We start from the raw sequence: 20,645 nt of genomic DNA on the forward strand, positions 1-20,645 counted from the left end.
AGAAGAAGCTGAGGTTTCTACAGGAACGAAAAGGGCTAGAGACTTTCCCTTTGGTGGACGGATCCCTCTTGCCGTGGAGAGTTGTGCTGAAGTCTTTTCCCGCCAAAAGAACGCAAACAAGCCTTGCTAGCTGCAAATCGTGCAGTTAGCGTTTTTGGATGCTGCTGTGGCCCAGGAGGGACCAGGAGGTCGCAAATTGGACCAGTAGGTAGAGGGGATGTCGAGCAAGACAAGGAGTCCTCTCAGCAGCAGGTAGCACCCAGAGAAGTGCCAGAAACAGGCACTACGAGGATGCATGAAACAGTGCTCACCCGAAGTTACACAAAGGAGTCCCACGTCGCCGGAGACCAACTTAGAAAGTCGTGCAATGCAGGTTAGAGTGCCGTGGACCCAGGCTGGACTGTGCACAAAGGATTTCCGCCGGAAGTGCACGGAGGCCGGAGTAGCTGCAAAAGTCGCGGTTCCCAGCAATGCAGTCTAGCGAGGTGAGGCAAGGACTTACCTCCACCAAACTTGGACTGAATAGTCACTGGACTGTGGGAGCCACTTGGACAGAGTTGCTGGATTCGAGGGACCTCGCTCGTCGTGCTGAGAGGAGACCCAAGGGACCGGTAATGCAGCTTTTTGGTGCCTGCAGTTGCAGGGGGAAGATTCCGTCGACCCACGGGAGATTTCTTTGGAGCTTCTAGTGCAGAGAGGAGGCAGACTACCCCCACAGCATGCACCACCAGGAAAACAGTCGAGAAGGCGGCAGGATCAGCGTTACAGAGTTGCAGTAGTCGTCTTAGCTACTATGTTGCAGTTTTCAGGCTTCCAGCGCGGTCAGCAGTCGATTCCTTGGCAGAAGGTGAAGAGAGAGATGCAGAGGAACTCGGATGAGCTCTTGCATTCGTTATCTAAAGTTTCCCCAGAGACAGAGACCCTAAATAGCCAGAAAAGAGGGTTTGGCTACCTAGGAGAGAGGATAGGCTAGCAACACCTGAAGGAGCCTATCACAAGGAGTCTCTGACGTCACCTGGTGGCACTGGCCACTCAGAGCAGTCCAGTGTGCCAGCAGCACCTCTGTTTCCAAGATGGCAGAGGTCTGGAGCACACTGGAGGAGCTCTGGACACCTCCCAGGGGAGGTGCAGGTCAGGGGAGTGGTCACTCCCCTTTCCTTTGTCCAGTTTCGCGCCAGAGCAGGGCTAAGGGGTCCCCTGAACCGGTGTAGACTGGCTTATGCAGAATTGGGCACATCTGTGCCCAACAAAGCATTTCCAGAGGCTGGGGGAGGCTACTCCTCCCCTGCCTTCACACCATTTTCCAAAGGGAGAGGGTGTAACACCCTCTCTCAGAGGAAGTCCTTTGTTCTGCCATCCTGGGCCAGGCCTGGCTGGACCCCAGGAGGGCAGATGCCTGTCTGAGGGGTTGGCAGCAGCAGCAGCTGCAGTGAAACCCCAGGAAAGGTAGTTTGGCAGTACCAGGGTCTGTGCTACAGACCACTGGGATCATGGGATTGTGCCAACTATGCCAGGATGGCATAGAGGGGGCAATTCCATGATCATAGACATGTTACATGGCCATATTCGGAGTTACCATTGTGAAGCTACATATAGGTAGTGACCTATATGTAGTGCACGCGTGTAATGGTGTCCCCGCACTCACAAAGTCCGGGGAATTGGCCCTGAACAATGTGGGGGCACCTTGGCTAGTGCCAAGGTGCCCTCACACTAAGTAACTTTGCACCTAACCTTTACCAGGTAAAGGTTAGACATATAGGTGACTTATAAGTTACTTAAGTGCAGTGTAAAATGGCTGTGAAATAACGTGGACGTTATTTCACTCAGGCTGCAGTGGCAGGCCTGTGTAAGAATTGTCAGAGCTCCCTATGGGTGGCAAAAGAAATGCTGCAGCCCATAGGGATCTCCTGGAACCCCAATACCCTGGGTACCTCAGTACCATATACTAGGGAATTATAAGGGTGTTCCAGTAAGCCAATGTAAATTGGTAAAATTAGTCACTAGCCTGTTAGTGACAATTTTGAAAGAAATGAGAGAGCATAACCACTGAGGTTCTGATTAACAGAGCCTCAGTGAGACAGTTAGTCACTACACAGGTAACACATTCAGGCACACTTATGAGCACTGGGGCCCTGGTGAACAGGGTCCCAGTGACACATACAACTAAAACAACATATATACAGTGAAAAATGGGGGTAACATGCCAGGCAAGATGGTACTTTCCTACAAATGGCCCCCTACGTACTCTGCAGGAGTAGCGCCAACATTTTGGTGCCTCTCCTGGAGAGTACTGTAGGAGGCTGGTCTTGTTTGTAATGAGTACTTATTAGTGAAATGTACACAGTGTCTGAGAGCCAGGCTCTCTAGGGGTAGTGTGGATGAGCAGCCAGCCTAACTAGGAGACATGCAAAACTCTTGCAATACCACTGTAGTCACACAGTACTTGCACATATGTTACAAAAAATAAAGGTACTTTATTTTGGTGAAACAAATGTCAAAAATACCTTAGAGACTATCCTCCCTTCAGAGGTAAGTCATATACACAATAAATACACCAGTAACCAAAACAGGTAAGTAACTTGTCAGAAAACAGTGCAAACAGTGAAAATCACAATAGGTTGAAATAAGCCTAGGGGGAACACAAACCATATACTGAAATAGTAGAATGCAAATGTCCGTTTCCCACGTAGGCAAGTGTAGTGTGTAGAGGGGCGCTAGGAGTGTAAGAGAACACCAAAGGCAAGTAATAGAACCCATCCCAGAGCCCAGGAAAGCAGGAGTAAAGTACAGTAACTTTCCTAAAATACACAAGAAGTCATGATAGAAGATTATGCAAGAACCAGAAGAGACTGCAAGACACCAATGAAGGATTCCTGGAACTGAAGACCTGAGGAAGAAGGGGACCAAGCCCAAGAGGCACTGAAAAGTCCATGGAGAACAGGAACACCTGCTAGCCCGGGTGAAGGTTCAATAGTAGAACCACCGGTGAGAAGACAAAGTCAGTACTGCACCAAAGAAGACAGATGCGGGTTCTTGGTTGGTGCAGAAGATGTCCCATGCCGGATGGGCAAATGCAGTCTGCTTTGCGTCACTGGATTCGGCCAACAAGCAAAGCTTGCAGTTAGTGGAAAATGATGCTGCCCGGGACCAGGAGGGACTTGGTGGCCTCTACCCAGAAGGGGGCGAGAGAGGGGGCCTTCAGCAACTCAGAGCACTCTCAGAAGACCAGGCAGTGTGCACACGAGACCCACAGCACTGGGACATAGAAGGTGAAATGGAGGCCCATGCAGCATGACACAAAGAGATCCCACGCCTCTGGAGAACCACTCAAGAAGCTGTGGGTCGCAGGATGGAGTGCTGGGGGACTAAGCTGTGCTGTGCACGAAGAACTACATGGAAGGTCGTACACAAGCCTTGGTAGCTGCAAGCCATGCAGTGCACGGGGTACTGGCTTGCGTGGGGAGGCAAGCTCTTACCAACACCAAAGTTGGACAGCTGGACCTTAGGACTGTCAGGGTCATTTTAGTTCACCACCCATGTTGCTGGATCCACGCTCGTCATCAGGAGAGGGGTCCCACACCACCAGTCATCACTGCAGAGAGGTGCCTCCTGAAGCAGGGAAGTGACTCTGTCACTGCACAGGAGATTCATTTGGTTCTTCTGGTGCAGGCTGAAGACAGGCAGTCCTCGGAAAATGCACGACCTGGAAACTGTTGCAGTTTCTGGCAGGAGTTGAAGTTAAAAGGTTGCTGAAGTTGTCTTTGTTTCTTTATTTCAAGTTGTAGAGTTCCTGGAGGGGTCAGGTGCAGTTCCATTGGTAGAAGATGAAGTAAAGGATGCAGGGGATTCCTGCTGGAGTCTTGCAATCTGAATCTGAGGAAAGGCTCAGAGGAGAGAGCCTAAATAGCCCTTAAAGGGGGACTGGTCACCTAACCAGGGAAGCGCCTATCAGGGGCGGGCTCAGACTTCACCTGCTGGCATTGGCCACTCAGATGCTGCCAGAGTTCCCTGCCCATCCTGAAAACAAGATGGCAGAACCCAGGCACTCTCTGGAGGAGATCTGAGCACCACCCCTGGGGAGGTGATGGACAGGGGAGTGGTCACTCCCCTTTCCTTTGTCGAGGTGTGCGCCAGACAAGGATTGGGGGTCCCTGAACCAGTGTAGACTGGATTATGCAAGGAGGGCACTATCTGTGCCCTTCAAACCATTTCCAGAAGCTCTTGGAGGATACCCCTCCCATGCCTGTAACACCTATTTCCAAAGGAAGTGGGTGTAACACCCCTCTCCCAAAGGAAATTTTTGGTTCTGCCGCATCAGGGCAGAAACATGTCTGGGAGGTGGCTGCAGCTCGGGCTGCCTGGAAAACCTCAGAAGGCTGGTATGGCAGTACTGGGGGTCCATAGTGGAGCCCCCAGAGTGCATGTAATTGTGCAACCAATACTAGCATCAGTATTGGGGTACAATTCCCAGGTGTTAGACACCTGACATGAATATATTTGGAGTATAGTTATTGACCTATGTCCAGTACATGCATAAAATGGTGTCCCCACACTCACGAAGTCCGGGAAAATGGTCCTGGACTACATGGGGGCACCTCTGCTAGTGCAGGGGTGCCCTCACACACAGGTACTTTGCACCCATCCTTCAGGTTTGGAAGGCCTGGCATATAGGTGACCTGTTGCAGTGAAAATGGCTGTGAAATAGTGCATGTACTATTTCACACAGGCTGCAATGGCAGTCCTGTAGGAGCCTTTGCATGGGCTCTCTATGGGTGGCAAAAGAAATGCTGCAGCTCATAGGGATCCCCTGAGACCCTGATGCCCTGACTACCTAGGTACCATATACTAGGGACATATAAGGGAGGACCAATATGCCAATTTGGAGTGAAATACTGGGTTACCAGTATGTAAGGACAAATTTGGAAAAAGAGAGTGCATGAGCACTGTGGTTTCTGGTTAGCAGGGCTTCAGTGACAATTTAGAGAACAGTGAAACATATTGATACTGAGAAGTAGGCCATAAACCATAAGCACTGGAGTCCTGACTAGCAGGATCCCAATGAGACAGTCGAAAACACACTGACATCAGGCAGAAATTGGGGGTAACATGCCAAAAAGATGATACTTTCCTACAAGTAAATCAATAGCATCATAAAAAATGACACTATTGCCCCCTACCGTGCGCCATGGGGCACCGTATTTTAAACAAAGCCCACACATGGTGGTAGTAGGGGGGACGGTAAAGGGCGCAAGAAAAGTGGCCCTGCATTAGGTGCAGCACCACGTTTCTTAAATATGCCCTTATTTCTCTCACTCCACTTCATGTGGACATTCTATCATCCTCGCAATGCACAACTTTCCTTTTCTAATATTCTCTGTCTCTCCTTTTTATGTAGACGCTCTTTCTGTCTTCTACTTGTCCTTACCTTTGTCTCTCTGTCTCACGGTTTTCCCCACTCTGACTAGCCTTCTCTGACTTTCTCTGATAACTTCTCTTGATCCTATGTTGAATTATGTTTTTCAGTGCTGAAGGTTGTGTGTATCTATACACTACCTATTCATGCAGATACATCTCTGCAAAAAAAGTCCTGTATATTCATTCCACAATGCATGAATACAGTGTGTTTGGAAAAACTGAATGCAAATTCCAAGCCTGCTAATTTTCATTAGAGTAATCAATGTGAGCAAATGTGCAGTTTGTACCTAATTACGGTTTGCATAACCAGTAATGGCCGATCGTCTGCCTATTTTCACATGAAATGCAATTTGATGCAATTTGCTGTTGCAATTTTGCTTCAGCTTATATTTGCCTTCCTTTGGGGGGTAAAGTGTGGCCAGACTGGAATCCTAATTTGGATGCAAGTGGATTCTGCACCTAAAACAGGAAAACAAAGCCCCTTATGTTCATATCAATTGTGTTTTTAAAGTAGATTTAAAAAGGACTTTGGCTCCAGGACTTTGCAGGAGCCATTCTAGTATGAGGCCTCGGCTGATTTGCCTCTCCATACACAGTAATTATATGCATTCAAAACTCCATCATACAGTAATAGTATCACTTTTGTAGCCATGTGGTGTGGGGGGAGGCGTAGCAATGGCAGTCCTGAGACATGTTAAAGGGCTACATAAGTGGATGGCACAATCAGTGCTGCAGGGTCATCAGTAGCATTTAGTTTACAGACCGGGGTACATGTACTATCACTCTACTAGGGACCAATAGGTAAATTAAATGTGCCAGCTGGGTATCAGCCAATGCTAACATGTTTTAAGAAGAGAGCGCACACACTTTAGCACTGGTTAGCAGTGGTAAAGTGTGCAGAGTCCTAAAGCCAGCAACAATGAAGTAAGCAAAACAAGTGTGCTCTTAAGCAAAATATTAGGTGGAAAACCAGCCAACGAAACCAGGTCTAACATTTCTGAAATATTGAGGCTTCTACACATCCACACATAAAAAGACAATAGAGCATGTATTCTTAAGCAAACCTGAATTTTTATATTTTTGTAAAAATGTTTCTTTCTTTCCATTTTAGCCTTGTGCTCACTAAGGATAGTGTGGTTGCAGCAATCCAACAAGTAGAGGTAACTTCTAAGCTTTACTACTTTGAATAATTAGTTTAAATCAGCAGTGGCACAATAAGAAACTACTACATGCTTGAAAGGAACGGAAATTCATAGCCAGAGTCGTGGCTAAATCTTATGACAGTCGAAAGCCACTGATCATTAAGCCTTGTTTCAATAATGTCTGTCTGTGAAGATCGCATCATTCTAATACAGATGCTGGGTGCAGTAGCATCACTAGAGGGGGGACCAGATGGGGCAGTGTAGGAGGCTGGCCTGCTTTGTAGTGAGTACCAAGGGGTACTTACACTCTGCACCAGGTCCAGGTATCCCTTATTAGTGTAGAAGAGGTGTCTAGCAGCTTTGGCTTATAGAAAAGGGTAGCTTAGCAGAGCAGCTTAGGCTGAACTAGGAGACATGCAAAGCTCCCACTATACCACTAGTGTCATATGCACAATATCATAAGAAAACACAATACACAGATATACTAAAAATAAAGGTACTTTATTTTTATGACAATATGCCAAAAGTATCTCAGTGAGTACCCGCAGTATGAGGATAGTAAATATACACAAGATATATGTACACATTACCAAAATTATGCACAAATAGCAATAGAAAGCAATGCAAGCAATCTATAGTCACAATGGATTGCAATGAGAGCACATAGGTATATGGGCAACACAAACCATATACTCTAGAAGTGGAATGCGAACCACGAATGGACCCCAAACCTATGTGAGCTTGTAGAGGGTCGCTGGGACTGTAAGAAAACAGTGAGGGTTAGAAAACTAGCCCACTCCAAGACCCTGAAAAGTGGGTGCAAAGTGCACCTAAGTTTCCCAGAGAGCACAGAAGTCGTGATAGGGGAATTCTGCAAGGAAGACCAACACCAGCAATGCAACAATGATGGATTTCCAGACGAGAGTACCTGTGGAACAAGGGGACCAAGTCCAAGAGTCACACTCAAGTCGGGAGTGGGCAGATGCCCAGGAAATGCCAGCTGAGGGTGCAAAGAAGCTGCCACCAGATGGTAGAAGCTGTGGATTCTGCAAGAACGAAGAGGACTAGGAACTTCCCCTTTGGAGGATGGATGTCCCACGTCGTGAAGAAGCTTGCAGAGGTGTTCCCAAGCAGAAATACCACAAACAAGCCTTGCTAGCGGGAAGGGTCGTGGTTAGGGTTTTTGGATGCTGCTGTGGCCCAGGAGGGACCAGGATGTCGCCAATTGCGAGAGGAGACAGAGGGGGTGCCTGGCAAGAAAAGAAGACCACTCAGAAGCAAGCAGCACCCGCAGAAGTGCTGGAACAGGCACTACAAAGAAGAGTGAACCGGAGCTCACCAGAAGTCACAAAAGAAGGTCCCACGATGCCAGAGGACAACTCAGGAGGTCGTGCACTGCAGGTTAGAGTGTCGGGGACCAAGGCTTGGCTGTGCACAAAGGAAATCCTGGAAGAGTGCACAGGAGCCGGAGCAGCTGCAAATCACGCGGTACCCAGCAATGCAGTCTAGCGTGGTGAGGCAAGGACTTACCTCCACCAAACTTGGACTGAAGAGTCACTGGACTGTGGGAGTCACTTGGACAGAGTTGCTGAGTTCCAGGGACCACACTCGTCGTGCTGAGAGGGGACCCAGAGGACCGGTGATGCAGTCTTTTGGTGCCTGCGGTTGCAGGGGGAAGATTCCGTCGACCCACGGGAGATTTCTTCGGAGCTTCTAGTGCAGAGAGGAGGCAGACTACCCCCACAGCATGCACCACCAGGAAAACAGTCGAGAAGGCGGCCGGATCAGCGATACAAGGTTGCAGTAGTCGTCTTTGCTACTTTGTTGCGGTTTTGCAGGCGTCCAGAGCAGTCAACGGTCGATTCCTTGGCAGAAGGTGAAGAGAGAGATGCAGAGGAACTCTGATGAGCTCTTGCATTCGTTATCTAAAGAATTCCCCAAAGCAGAGACCCTAAATAGCCACAAAAGGAGGTTTGGCTACTCAGGAAGGAGGATAGGCTAGCAACACTGGTAAGGGCCTATCAGGAGGAGTCTCTGACGTCACCTGCTGGCACTGGCCACTCAGAGCAGTCCAGTGTGCCAGCAGCACCTCTGTTTCCAAGATGGCAGAGGTCTGGAGCACACAGGAGGAGCTCTGGGCACCTCCCCTGGGAGGTGCAGGTCAGGGGAGTGGTCACTCCCCTTTCCTTTGTCCAGTTTCGCGCCAGAGCAGGGCTGGGGGATCCCTGAACCGGTGTAGACTGGTTTATGCAGAGATGGGCACCATCTGTGCCCATCAAAGCATTTCCAGAGGCTGGGGGAGGCTACTCCTCCCCAGCCCTGACACCTTTTTCCGAAGGGAGAGGGTGTAACACCCTCTCTCTGAGGAAGTTCTTTGTTCTGCCTTCCTGGGCCAAGCCTGGCTGGACCCCAGGAGGGCAGAATCCTGTCTGAGGGGTTGGCAGCAGCAGCTGCAGTGAAACCCCGGGAAAGGTAGTTTGGCAGTACCCGGGTCTGTGCTAGAGACTTGGGGGATCATGGAATTGTCTCCCCAATGCCAGAATGGCATTGGGGTGACAATTCCATGATCTTAGACATGTTACATGGCCATGTTCGGAATTACCATTGTGACGCTGGACATAGGTAGTGACCTATGTACAGTGCACGCGTGTAATGGTGTCCCAGCACTTACAAAGTCCGGGGAATTTGCCCTGAACGATGTGGGGGCACCTTGGCTAGTGCCAGGGTGCCCACACACTAAGTAACTTAGCACCCAAACTTTACCAGGTAAAGGTTAGATATATAGGTGACTTATGAGTTACTTAAGTGCAGTGGTAAATGGCTGTGAAATAACGTGGATGTTGTTTCACTCAGGCTGCAGTGGCAGGCCTGTGTAAGAATTGTCAGAGCTCCCTATGGGTGGCAAAAGAAATGCTGTAGCCCATAGGGATCTCCTGGAACCCCAATACCTTGGGTACCTCAGTACCATATACTAGGGAATTATAAGGGTGTTCCAGTATGCCAATGTGAATTGGTGAAATTGGTCACTAGCCTGTTAATGACAATTTGTAAAGAGAGAACATAACCACTGAGATTCTGGTTAGCAGAACCTTAGTGAGACAGTTAGGGATCACACAGGGAACAAATACATATAGGTCACAACCTTATGAGCACTGGGGTCCTGACTAGCAGGGTCCCAGTGACACATACCAAACATACTGAAAACATAGGGTTTTCACTATGAGCACAGGGCCCTGGCTAGCAGGATCCAAGTGAGACAGTGAAAACACCCTGACATATACTCACAAACAGGCCAAAAGTGGGGGTAACAAGGCTAGAAAGAGGCTACTTTCTCACAGGCAGTGCCCTAGTTCTTTTTGTCCTTGTGCCCATTGTGTCCCCGCAGCCACAACTAATACAGATACCAGAAGTTCAGGCAGAATGAACAGACATAGCATGTTGCCCCACACATCAATTTGCCCATTGACATTTCATTGCAAGGCAATGTCGCTTGTTGAAAATATTTACGACATCTAAATCTGACATTGACTGACATACTAAAACACACACACACACTCTCTCTCTCTTGCTCTCTCAACTATCTCTCAGATAATGCCAGAACTGAATCACTGAGGCACATGCTGAAAACAGCTTTTGATTCCTTCAATTGTTAGTGCAGCATATTAAACAGGCAGATGTCCTAAAAATGAAGTGGAAGGACTAACCAAGTTCGGCAGTATGCAACTGACATCATGGCACGTGCTAGCAGAGCGCATGACGTCACAACGTATGACAAGGCACGTGAGGTGATTTCACTGGGGGTGACATCATAAGACGTGACATCAGATATTAAGACCTCAAACATATTTTTATCAGGTATATCATGAGTACATTTAAGCACATTTTTAGATTTAACAAATGAGATTTTAAGTTGGGGTTTTACCAAAAATGTGGCACAATCCTGACGCAAAATCTGGGACATTTCTTTTTTCAAAACCCTTCCACAAAGAAATTGGCAACAAGGAGAAGAATGATAGTAGATCTGTTCTGCTTAATTGGTTGCAAAAGTCTGCATTTGAAAATATTTTATATGGTTAAGGCATCTGCTGAAGAGGTGCCCAGGAAATCTCAGAGAATAATAATAATGGTGAGATAACTGTAGAGTTCATGCATTTGTTGGAGAGATGTGTTTTATGCAGTCCCAGATTTGAATCAAAGTAGTATGGAAGGTTAATGTGTCTCCTGCAAAGCACATCATGTAACATGCAGATGATAGACTTGTATTTTGGGTAAGTGGTTTTCTGCTTTGAAGACAGGGATCCTTTTGTTACTTGCAGTTCACAAATTGTAATCCTTCTAATATAGCACAGTGAGCTATGAAGAACATGGGACTTCTATACCTTGTTACCCTCACTTTCTCATGTAACACATCTTGTACATTGATTTACACAATTACTTGCCCTAGAGAAGCTCTCTGTGCCTTCCAAGGAGACACAACCACAGTGGATCCTATGAAGGCACTCAAAGCTTGTTGAGTACCCATCATGTTTCTGGTGGCCACCCACCAGACCTTTTTGTTTATCAAAAACAAACTTCTAAATCAGGAGATTGACTTTAAAAAACAAAACACTAATGACCCTCGCATGCTGAAAGATCGCTCACAGGATTTGAGGATCATATTTATATTTGTTAGTTTTGGACAACAGAAAAATCAGACTGTCTGCTCTAAACAGGGCCAGCAGACTGATGGAGTTACTTTGATGGGCCCCAGTCCACTGGACCTGTAGCATAAACTTTCCACCTGCTGAACCAGCAGGAGCACAGTCATCATAAACATGACCATCCACCCATCTCAAAATAGAGGGGGTGAATCATCAAGTTGTTGGGCAGGGTATTGCTCCACCTTTGTTGTTGAGTACCTTGTATTGATTAAGCTTAATTGCCCTAGCAACAATTCAAATTGAGAAAGCCTGAAACGCTGTATAAATTGACAAAATAACCAACCAACTCAGTGGCTGGAGAATTTGAATCCGTGGGGTGGTCACTGACAGTTTATAGTGAGTGTTTTTGAACATTTATTTTCGAAAAGAAAGTTAAGCCTTTATTTACACAGATAAACACAAGCTCTTCTCAAGCTTAATTTGTTTTCTTAACCATACATAACTATCGAATGGGAATAAGCTTTATCAATGAAATTTCATAAAGCAATGAAAGTAATGACAATGACATGAGACATTGAAATCATGAATACAAATGCATCCTTGAGACAAGAAGAAAATATTAAGAAATAATTAAGAAAGGTATCATATACAAATTGGCAAAAAAAGAAGCAAAAAACAATCCCCACAAATACAGATAAATTCTTATATAACAGCACTCACACTTAAAAGCAAATATTATGACAATGATTTAGTAGTGACAGAGTACCAGGTGCATTCCAGAACTGAGCAGTGTAATCCACTGCTGCCTTAGGTAGAATGGAAATAATAAAACTCAAGTGATTAAGACCAATGAACTTTGTTCTCTTGATTGTAAAGACTGTCTCTAAGGGGCCTATATCCCCTGTAGTTTTGATGTGAAAGTTGGAAGCAACGTGTAAGCACAAATGAGTATTACAAAAATTGAGGTTCCTTTTCCAACCTCCAGTCATTAGGAGCACACCTCTAGTCCAGCACAGGGCCTTCCCACACATGGCTAGTTCGAGAGATAAGGCACAATAGGCTCTCACATGAAGTGGGTTATCCTTGATAGACTCAAAAGTTCCTCTAAGAGTGAGGGATCTACCCTGTGTTGTGTCACCATGTGCCTTATGTGATCATCTAGTACATATAGCATCTGCTACCAGTCCAATAGCTGTCAATCCAACCAGAATATAATACAGACATTAGGATGAGTTTAAATTGTAGAAGCATGTCACTGCTGTTCATAGAGAGGTGAGTATTTGCACAAAATAAAACGTCATTGATGATAGAGTTTTCTGGTGCCTTAGGGTTCCAACTCTGCAACTTCCTCTCTACATGGAATACAAAGTACTATGTACTGTGGGCTTTAATTTTCAATCACCCAAGTAAATGCATAGAGAGAGGGGAGGTTTCTCTGGAAAAAAATGGGCTCAGTAACTTTAAAGTACTATGTAAATGTAATATAAGATAATGTCCAGGGGCCCTCACTGTATCATCATCTCCTACCAAAACTGCTCTAGCCTTCTAAATTCCTGTTTCTAGAGAAGGACACCTTCAGTGGTGACTACCAGCCTGACCAGCCACAATTTGTCCTTTGGCTCTGATATGAGGAGGAGTTGGGGTTGTTTACTGGTGTATGAGGGAAGGAAATCCTATGCAACCCATGTCTAAACACCAGCTGATACCATGCTTCAGCTGTACATCTCATGGATTCCAACCCAACAGTCAACATAAAAAATATGAGCAGCGCTGCCATCGGCAGAGCATATGGCAGTGCACCTTCTTTCCCACTGTATGTGTAGCCGATTCCAAGGACACGAAATCAAAAGCACACACACTGAGCCTGGGCAACATAAATATGTGGCCTGGGCAACATAAATATGTAGCTCAATATCAGGAATGGAAAATCACCCCGCTTTGTAATGCAGGATGAGTGCCCTTCATTTTTCCCTGGAATGTTCTCTAGTCCATACTAGCTGTTTTAATAAAGACCTCAACGTAATTTTAAAAAACAGGCAGTTGCTTAAAAGAGATATTGATGAAGTGATATAAGAACCTGGACGACATCACCACACCAATTTAATTGTGACGAGACCAGCATGGCTAATTAAATGAAAATGTCGAGGGAATGTGAGTAACTAAATCAGAATGAAAGTCAGTTTACTCAGACTTACAAGGAACAGTTGGGGCAACTGAAGTAGACCCAACAGGTTTGTGATAGAAAACATTATACAGTGCAGTTTATTTGCATGGTAAAAATATCTGCCCCAAGCCACTCAGCATGTACCTCAGAGCTACACCAACTGAATTCACCCTTCACCTGGTACAGCAAAATAATCAAGTCCTCAGGATCCAACACCTTGAAAAGGGACAGGCCTAGGCTTTGGGACCAATTCATTAACAAAAAACAATATAAGTTGACAACAGTAATAAAACCAGCTAATTCAAAAGCAATCTTAAATACCCATCTTCTATGAGTAATTGTACACTGAAAGTATGCAATAGAACTGAGACTGGATTTCCTAGTCTCCTTCTTGGTAATTCTTAAATGATGTCCAGAGAACTTGCTAGGTCCCAAGGTGCTATGTAGACAGAGGCTGTGTAGAGAGCATGTGGGTATCAGAATAAAAGATAAGACACCTTTTATAGATAATTCTCGAGAATAATTCAATAAAAACAGTATTAACCTTTTCTCTGCCCCCCAATCATTCTAAATGTGTGTATGTTTAGTCGCACTGAGTGTTTGATCTGCTCCTGTCAATTATGTGGTGGTTAACCTTTTTCTTTCACTGTAATTTTCAATTCAATCATCCGTCTTGCTGAATGTATGTATCATACAACAACGTTTCATACATTGCATTGCCTGCTTCACAAACCAATGTAAATATGAGACCACACAAAACATGGCTCATGAAGAATTACAAGCAATTATGTTTAACAGCAAGCTATTAGTAAAGTTCTAAAGACAATCAGAGGGAATGGGGCACTGGGCCCAAATGGACTTCCTCGGTCAGTGTTCAAGGCCGATACTGAGCTGTAGGTTAACATCGTCAGTCCTATTTATCACTAGTGCTTCCAGTCTGCTCAAATAACATATGCATGGAGAGGTTCTATATTGCTCCTGGTTCACACAAAAGGACCTGCCAATGACCATGATCTGTCTACTAATAGCCTTGTTAGATGTACATACAAAAGAATTCACAAAATATTTACTGCAGGAACTTGAGGCATGGTCTACTGAGGAAAATATAATTCTCTTTTACCAAACCAGATTGTGATGAAAGACCTCCAACATAGACCACATGGTCGCTCTAACATATTTGGTTTATCAAGCAATAAAATCTTTTAGCCCTCTGCTTTTTACCTGCTTCACAGATTATTCTGCTGCATTTCATAGTGATGATAGAAATATTTTATGGTCAAAAATTTGCACAATGCAACATCCCTTCTCTCCTATTGGAGGCAATTATATCAATGTAATCAAACACATGGGTCTGCATTAAGCTTGACAGTGGAAGCATGGTCACACCTTAAAGACCCGACAAAACAAGGCCAGAACAATGGGTGCATGCTAGTACCAATTCTGTTCAACGTACATATATATGAATTGGGGAAAGTCATATTAAAAAAGAAAACAATACCACTGAGGATTGGGTCTTTTAGACTGCCTGTACTTCAATATCTAGGTGATGTTGTCATTCTAGCCCATACGAGAACTGGGATGCAGAGAGCCTTGGACCAGCTAAATTTGTATAATATTTGTAAAAAGCTTACTAGCAATGCTGGGAAGACATCCCTTCTCTCTTATTGGAGGCAATTATATCTCTTTAATCAAACACATGGATCTGCATTAAGCTTGACAGTGGAAACATGGTCGCACCTTAAAGACCCGACAAAACAAGGCAGGAAAAATGGGTGCACGCTAGTACCAATTCTGTTCAACGTACATATATATAACTTGAGGAAAGTCATATTAAAAAAGAAAACAATACCACTGAGGATGGGGTCTTTTAGACTGCCTGTACTTCAATATCTAGATGATGTTATCATTCTAGACCATACGAGAACTGGGATGCAGGGAGCATTAGACCAGCTAAATTCATATATTTGTAAAAAACGTACTAGCAATCCTGGGATACCAAGGTCATGATATTTGGAAATTACAAACACAAATCAATTCAACAATGGAGAGTAGGAGAAATTAACATTAATATTTCAACCAACTACAACTACTTGGGAGTATGTTTCTCCAACAACCTTCAGCCTAGTGTACAGCATCTCAAGAAAGGAGTGGCTGCAGTCATACTTACTATCTGCAAATAAAATAAACAGTTCTATAGTCCATCATCCAACGTAATAATTTGAGTTGTGCACACCAAACAATTGCCTATTATTTCCGATGGTCATTAAACATACCCTTGGAACTTGCCTACAAGTGGATATTTACTTTACTAAAATACACAAGACAGTTGTTGCAACAGCTGGAGTTCAGCCTTATCAGGCAAGAATTGGAGTGCAAGGCATTCCACTCACTAATGACTGCCAACCCAAGACCTTTAAAGAAGGATTAGATGAGAATGAAAACGAGGGCGGATAACCCCTGGGGGCTGTATTTAGCACACGTAAAGATCAATCTTGACTCTACTCCTTATTCTGACTTCAGTGGATAGAAAGGTCCGTCCGCTAAAGTTCCGTGGTCAGGTTACTGCCAGTGCGGTCACCTTCCCGGGGACCCTAATATGGGTTTCCTACTGGGTCAGTGGGTGGAAACAGAGTTTCCACCCGCTGGTCCAGCAGGAAACAACCCACAACATTGACATCAGCTCATAATTGAGCTGATGGCAATGTTGTGGTGCGTCGGGTGCACCAGCACCCGTTGTGCAAATCACTGTCTGCAAAGCAGGCAGTCATTTGCGCGACTGGGCTGGCCAGGGGGCCCCTGCATTGCCCATTCCAAGCGCATGGGCAGTGCACGGGCCCCCTTGGGCCCCCAGCACCCCGTCTCTGCCAGCTTCTACATGCCGGTGCAACCGCCATGTAAAAGCTGGCAGGGAGAGGGGTCGTAATCCTGAGGGCAGTGCTGCTCTGACGCATTGGGACCGCCGGCACTGCCAGACCAGCCTAAAAGTGGCAGTGCCGGCAGTCTGACGGTGGGGGAAACGCCACAGTCATAATGTTGTGGTCAGACTGCTGCTTTAGTGACGGTCCAACCGACACCGCAAGGCTGGCGGTCTTAAGACCGCCAGCCTCATAATGAAGGCCTCAGTCTCTGCACTCACATCTATGTTAATCAGGCCTGCACTGAAAAAACAAGTCACAGCCATTTCCAGTAACGCTAATGTAGAAAAAAATGGGGATGCTTTTTATGCCCATCTAATTGTTAAATATTATGAAGATGCCAAGATCCAGCCTTATCTAAAAGAGCCTTTAAATAGGATGAATCAAAGCTCAAGTCTATGCCTCAGACTAATGATCCTACCAAGCCAAGAAAATTAAACAAACTCAATGAAGCAGTCGAACTGTCAACACTGTAAATTATGTGATAACAGGTCAGACTCAATTCTTTATCTATTAAATTGCTGCTTAGCATTTTTAAAAGCACAGCACACTTTATTGAGGCCAATGCTTTTAAAACAAGCTGTTCACACTTGTAAGGAGGCTTGAGCATGTTGCCTAACTATCAAAATATTGATGGACCTTGTCCGAGTTGGGAAATTTACACAAACAAATTGCACTACACCATGAACTGCCTTAACACCCCTGTACAATAGAGGGTTAAATCTATCTTTGCTCGATCTCTATGTCTTTTCTGCACAAAACTTACTTGCACGCACCTTTGTTTTTATATTCCTTTTACAATATTTTTTTTGTTATAATATGGTGATTTTAAATAGTGTTACTTTACAATTTTTTAATAATTGCCACAGTACATGTTTTTCACAGTTACAGTTACTAATGATCCTTTTTAATAAAAATAGCCAATCTCACTAAGTAATCTATTTCAGAAGTACATGCAATGCAAATTACACTAATTTACAGGGCTGCATTCACTGGGCTGGAGAGTGAACTGAAGGGGAATCTGTTAAATGTCCTTCTGAACTACCATTCCTTGTATTATGCAGAAACCTAGTACAAGGCGAAATCAGTGCCAGCTTATCATCAGTTTTATTTACAGTGTTATACCTAGGAAGTTTTGCATTTCAATTATCCAGGAGTATGTTGTATAATATTATCTGTTTTTCTTTTTGCAGAGGAAATATGGCTGTGGTCTTCATGCCAATTGATGAATTCTGCAAACAATGCTGATTGCTGGAAACATTTCCTTTCTAAATCTTCACACAAGGGATCACATTCCATTTCCCTTACTCAAAATATTATTCTGTAGTAATCTTTCATGATTTCTATTCCTTATTTCACTTCACCAATAAAGTAGAAAGAGCATCACAATCCATGACTCATATCCATCATTTATTAGATCTCCAAGGGACATATTGAGCAGCCAGAGACTGCAACTGAAAGCAGACTTTGGACTTTTACCCAAACTTTGTTAAATATTGCTACATGTGCTAAAAAACTTTCCAACAAATCATAGTAATTGTGTAGGCTGTGGTTTCTTCAGCCCGTTCCAGCTCTACAGACATAGGGGCAAATTTACTGATAATTCACTGAATACAGTGCAGCAAGACAAGTTGCTGTGTTGTGTTGCATGAATGAGAGAGAACTGAAAAGCACCATATCCACTAAGATATCATGCTCTGCAGCTCTCACCCTGTTCTGGCACACTTGTGAATGCTTAGCACCAATACAGGCACCCTTCCACCATAGTGAAAAAGGTTCCTGTGTTACAGTCAAGGTTGATATTGTGCAGGATGAGACATCTTCTTGTACAAAAGCAATCTTTAAAGGCATTGTCCTCTTTCTATGCATCTGGCAGAATGCAGCACACATAGAAAGAGCAAGTAATGAGAGATAAAGATATTTCTCGTTACGTCTGCTTTAGGTAGGCATGTCTTTTTCACACATTCACAGGTTTACTACAGTTTGTCAATCTTAGAATGAGTCACGGTTGATGTCAGGATGCCTGGAAATACCCATGTTTCACCCAATAAACACCTTCTCAATGCAAGGTAAAACAGGACAGCTCTATGTGAAGCCTTGTCTTACTTTGAATTTACTGAACCATGCAAAGCCACACAAAGTGGCGTTTGTAGGAGGCTGGCCTGGCTTGTAGTGGGTACCAAGGGGTACTTGCACTCTGTACCAAGTCCACTTATCCCTTATTAGTGTAGAAGAGGTGTTTCTAGCAGCTTAGGCTGATAGAAGTTAGCTATAGCAGAGCAGCTTAGGCTGAACTAGGAGACATGCAAAGCTCCTACTGTACCACTGGTGTCATATGCACAATATCATAAGAAAACACAATACACAGATATACTAAAAATAAAGGTACTTTATTTTTATGACAATATGCCAAAGGTATCTCAGTGAGTACCTTCAGTATGAGGATGCCAAATATACACAAGATGTATGTACACAATACCAAAAATATGCAGTAATAGCAAAAGGAAGTAATGCAAGCAATGTAAAGTTACAGTTGTTAGAAAGTAGCCTCTTTCTAGCCTTGTTACCCCCACTTTTGGCCTGTTTGTGAGTGTATGTCAGGGTGTTTTCACTGTCTCACTGGGATCCTGCTAGCCAGGGCCCAGTGCTCATAGTGAAAACCCTATGTTTTCAGTATGTTTGTTATGTGTCACTGGGACCCTGCTAGTCAGGACCCCAGTGCTCATAAGTTTGTGGCCTATATGTATGTGTTCCCTGTGTGGTGCCTAACTGTCTCACTGAGGCTCTGCTAACCAGAACCTCAGTGGTTATGCTCTCTCATTTCTTTCAAATTGTCACTAACAGGCTAGTGACCAATTTTACCAATTCATATTGGCTTACTGGAACACCCTTATAATTCCCTAGTATATGGTACTGAGGTACCCAGGGTATCGGGGTTCCAGGAGATCCCTATGGGCTGCAGCATTTCTTTTGCCACCCATAGGGAGCTCTGACTATTCTTACACAGGCCTGCCACTGCAGCCTGAGTGAAATAACGTCCACGTTATTTCACAGCCATTTTACACTGCACTTAAGTAACTTATAAGTCACCTATATGTCTAACCTTTACCTGGTAAAGGTTAGGTGCAAAGTTACTTAGTGTGAGGGCACCCTGGCACTAGCCAAGGTGCCCCCACATTGTTCAGGGCCAATTCCCTGAACTTTGTGAGTGCGGGGACACCATTACACGCGTGCACTACATATAGGTCACTACCTATATGTAGCTTCACAATGGTAACTCCGAATATGGCCATGTAACATGTCTATGATCATGGAATTGCCCCCTCTATACCATCCTGGCATAGTTGGCACAATCCCATGATCCCAGTGGTCTGTAGCACAGACCCTGGTACTGCCAAACTGCCCTTCCTGGGGTTTCACTGCAGCTGCTGCTGCTGCCAACCCCTCAGACAGGCATCTGCCCTCCTGGGGTCCAGCCAGGCCTGGCCCAGGATGGCAGAACAAAGGACTTCCTCTGAGAGAGGGTGTTACACCCTCTCCCTTTGGAAAATGGTGTGAAGGCAGGGGAGCAGTAGCCTCCCCCAGCCTCTGGAAATGCTTTGTTGGGCACAGATGTGCCCAATTCTGCATAAGCCAGTCTACACCGGTTCAGGGGACCCCTTAGCCCTGCTATGGCGCGAAACTGGACAAAGGAAAGGGGAGTGACCACTCCCCTGACCTGTACCTCCCCTGGGAGGTGCCCAGAGCTCCTCCAGTGTGCTCCAGACGTCTGCCATCTTGGGAACAGAGGTGCTGCTGGCACACTGGACTGCTCTGAGTGGCCAGTGCCACCAGGTGACGTCAGAGACTCCTTCTGATAGGCTCCTTCAGGTGTTGCTAGCCTTTCCTCTCTCCTAGGTAGCCAAACCCTCTTTTCTGGCTATTTAGGGTCTCTGTCTCTGGGGAAACTTTAGATACCGAATGCAAGAGCTCATCCGAGTTCCTCTGCATCTCTCTCTTCACCTTCTGCCAAGGAATCGACTGCTGACCGCGCTGGAAGCCTGCAAAACTGCAACATAGTAGCTAAGACGACTACTGCAACTCTGTAACGCTGATCCTGCCGCCTTCTCGACTGTTTTCCTGGTGGTGCATGCTGTGGGGGTAGTCTGCCTCCTCTTTGCACTAGAAGCTCCGAAGAAATCTCCCGTGGGTCGACGGAATCTTCCCCCTGCAACCGCAGGCACCAAAAAGCTGCATTACCGGTCCCTTGTGTCTCCTCTCAGCACGACGAGCGAGGTCCCTCGAATCCAGCAACTCTGTCCAAGTGACTCCCACAGTCCAGTGACTCTTCAGTCCAAGTTTGGTGGAGGTAAGTCCTTGCCTCACCTCG

General features: G+C 45.3%; 1 long non-coding RNA gene across 1 annotated transcript; it reads left to right on the forward strand.

Annotated features, from left to right (window-relative positions):
* Positions 1 to 6,523: 6,523 nt before the first annotated feature.
* Positions 6,524 to 17,665, forward strand: LOC138247291 (uncharacterized). The gene is made up of 2 exons (XR_011194413.1): positions 6,524 to 6,575; positions 17,470 to 17,665. It is a non-coding gene; the product is annotated as an uncharacterized lncRNA (long non-coding RNA).
* The last annotated feature ends 2,980 nt before the right edge of the window (positions 17,666 to 20,645 follow it).

This window comes from Pleurodeles waltl, chromosome 7, assembly GCF_031143425.1.
Source record: "Pleurodeles waltl isolate 20211129_DDA chromosome 7, aPleWal1.hap1.20221129, whole genome shotgun sequence".
Lineage (NCBI taxonomy): Eukaryota > Metazoa > Chordata > Amphibia > Caudata > Salamandridae > Pleurodeles > Pleurodeles waltl.